We start from the raw sequence: 3,894 nt of genomic DNA, 5'->3' as shown, positions 1-3,894 counted from the left end.
ACTGAGCTTTCACTATGTTAGCTATCAGCACACCCATTAAATCTAACTGGTTAGTTTGTCAAGCAGAAGGAAATACTGCAGTTTTAACTTAGAAGAAAATGTAAATCTGTATTTTACTGTCGTCAAAATACCTATTTTTAATTGTTTCTTCATATTTGGTGGCTCTTATTGAATTGCCAAAAGATTATTTTTGATAGATGGCTGCAATGATGGCTGCTTTTTTCATATACTCTCTTTGTGGCTGCTGGCTCATTTTGTTCAGTATTGAAATAAACATGAGTAATAAGACAAAACAACCTTTTTGTTTTCTAATGATAAGGGGTTGATTATCTTGTTATATATGTACTGTCCACCAGTACACGCCATAGTAAACTCATTTTTGTTACAGACACTAACACAGATAACTGAAGATCAATGTATTAGATTCTGCAGGTAGTGACTTTACCAGTAAAAGTGCAAGCCCAAGTAAAATTTGTACTGTTACATTGCAGTATGAGAATATATTTTCTGTTGTGACTGCAGGGAAGTCCAAGAATGATGTTTTTGTTTATATTGCATCTCTTCAGAGATATAACTATTATTTTGCATTTTAGTCAAATTTAACTATCTAACCTTTTAAGGAAAAAATTTAAATTTGAAAAAAAAAAATTGTATAACTGTTTTTGTACTGTATTATATCATCATAAATGTATTTAAATTCATCTTATCTGGGAGGTGGTTATTTATACAACATGTTGGTTTTATATACAGCTCATTAACCGGGTCACTGACTGATGTCATGTCGTGATCTCATCAAGCTCAACAAGGATATAACACACACTTGCACAGGTTTGAAAAGCAAAGTTCTGGTATTTTATTTCACTGGATTAAATTATGATACATCTGCATATTTACAAGTCTCTTACATCATCAGTGTGTATCTGCTGTACATATATTCCAGGCCCTGCTAGACAGGATAAATACATTATACATGATTTGATCAACTCAGAGGATTGATAGTCATTATGCAGAATAATGAGTTTAGAGGCTTTTAAGCTTTTGCAGTTTTCAGTGGTGTTTCAATATGAATAGCTGCTGATCTGTGTAATGTTTTATGTCTCACCATATTTGTAGTATCGCTGCAAATTCTGCATTTATAATAAACTGTTTTCTCTACATGGTAGGGCTGAAACACGGGGGAATGTTGCAAGCTGACCAAAATGTATTTATTATTGGTCCCATTGTCAAAAAAACAAAACATTATGTATTGTGGACCACACAGATAGCAGTGCTGGTGTGTCAACCTAAAGTAGAAATGAAAATACAATCAAGTTGGAAACTTAAAGGAAAATCAACAGGCTAGACGTCTTAGCTGTACTGGATGTCCTTAATTAATATTCACACTTTTGCTGGTGTGTAAACCCTCGGGCTGGTTGTGACATTGGCTGTTATTCGGCTTAAGACTTCATATACACACACATAGGAAGTTTTGAAATACTGTCGATAACATTCAGTTTCTAACCTTCCATTTTATTTCCAAACTTTCTACAAATGCCCCTGCAATTTGAATGCCACAGAAGATCTTAATAATATTACAAACATTCATTCTCTGAAGATTCAACATAAAGCCTTTACATTTAGCTGATAAAAAATGTGTTGTAACTCAATTAGCCTCTTTCCAAAGATTATTTATTAAGTAACAAAAGCTGAATACTGGGCCCCATTTCCCTACAAAGGACACAATTTATTGCTAAGAAAATTGTGCTAATGTTTTATACAGGAATTACCAGGCAACGTGTAATTAATCTGCTATTAAGGGCAGGCATATTTTGTTGTTATGATTTCAATTTAGCATTATATCTTAACTTTTCTTTTTATTTAAAAACAAGTTTTAAGATATTTTTCCAATGCAAAATAACTATCTTGACCCTTCTGGCCTACTATATAAACTAAGCTTTCAAGACTAAAATGACCCAAGATAACCTGTTGAAGTGGATATTTTGGTTTGGTTTGAAATGTATACCCTTATTAATTTAGCATTGTATCTTAAAATCTTATTTTTATTTGAAAACAAGTTTTAAGATAATTTTTTAAATACATTTTTCTAATGCAAATCAGCCTTTTTTTTCAAAGTACTTTATCTTGACCCTTCTGGCCTTCTATACATACTTAAAAATTGAAAGAAGGGAAGAAACTAAGCTTTCAAGACTAAAATGACTCCAGATGACCATTGACATTTAGAGCCTATAGCCTTATGTACTATCTGTTTAGTTGCTCTCCTAAAATCAATTTGGAGACTTCATACAGATTTCATGTTTACAACAAACTGCTGGTTATTGTAGGAAAGAAAATAAAGAGGAACAGAGCTGTACATAGATCAGTGTTGGATAATATGGCTACTAATAGCTGCACCATTAAGATAATTCATGTCTTTAAATATACTCCATATTTGCAATGTAATGTACATATATGATGCATTTAGTCAGTTGTTATTGTTCTAAAATGGCTTTAGAGATTGAGTGCATAAAAACAAACTAAACCTCTTATTTTTAGTAGTGTAATTTACACAATTATTGTGTATAACTTTTCCACAGGTGAGTTGTTGAAAAGTAACACAACAGCTTGATGTAAGTAGAATAAATATGTTGAGGATGACACAGCAGTTTAGGGGTAAATGTGAAGAGTTATGAAGGTGGGTGATAAAAATACACTTTAACATGTGAAGGTATCATGTGTTTAGTGACCAGCAGAGGGTGACACCAAAGGTATCATGATCACTTATCAGAGCATTAAAACATTTGAATATATTGTAAAAGTCTGGATGAAGATAATTTACTATATTTCCAGTTGAAAAAAGTCACACAGCAAAGCAGAAGATGGTTGAAATGAAAATCTGGGGGCAAATGAAAGACACAGAGTGAGAGGAAATGTGGGGCAGTAGACTAGGCCTCTTTGGTTTCCCATAAAGACCAGGAAATGACGCTGACCACTGACCTGAAACCTTTGAACTGTGTCTGGTAAACTCCTTCTGTTCTAACCAGAACCAGTCTCCAGGGCCAGGGGCTTGAATGGGCGGAATGCCAGAAAATAGAAATACAGATTCCCTTCTAGAGTTAAACATCAACATGGTGTTTCATATTTTATAAACACATTAAATATTTTCTCACTTACACCTAATTTTATTTGCTCAGTAAATTTATTATTAATATTAAATAAATAAATTTATATTTTATTGGTGGTTAAAGATGTATTGAGACAAATAATAGTCTGCTTGAAACAATAATGTGTGTCCGAAAGAAATGTATAATTTCTCCCACCAGTGTACAATCGCCTGTCTTTTATCTGATATGGAAGCTTCATAAGTTAGACTTATTATACTCCATTATACTATTACACATTTAAAATACATTACCTCTAAGTTTCACAGCTTTAAGGTTTGCAGAATTTAGTCTGTGGAAGTTTCATGTCTCTGTAGTCTCATTTAACATAAGGAACTCCCCTGACATGTACTGCTTGATAACACAATCAGTACAAAATCTATGGCTATACTTGGCATCTTAGTTGTCCTTTGTCATTGCTTTTCACTAAAGTAATGTTAAACGTGACAAAATAGGATAAGCAGAAATAAGTGTTGTGAATAATAAAACTTGTAAAAGCTGTATTAATATAACAATTCCAGAAAACTAAAATGACAGTCTGGGACTGAAGTGACTGGTATACAGGAAATGTAGTATATCTATCAGTGGAAGTACCTGAATACACTAGTATAACAATAATATTCTGGAACTGCTCTATAAGGTCACATAAAGGACTGCTGGCTGCAGGGCGGGCGGCAGTAGCTCAGTGTGTAGACTTGGCTTGGTAACCGGAGGGTCGCCGGTTCAAATCCCATAGACCACAAAATATGGAGTGTGG

The sequence above is a fragment of the Morone saxatilis genome, unplaced genomic scaffold (assembly GCF_004916995.1).
Source record: "Morone saxatilis isolate NCDOM2014 unplaced genomic scaffold, NCSU_SB_2.0 Contig22, whole genome shotgun sequence".
In the NCBI taxonomy this organism is placed as follows: Eukaryota; Metazoa; Chordata; class Actinopteri; family Moronidae; genus Morone; species Morone saxatilis.
Note: the sequence above shows the minus strand (reverse complement) of the source record.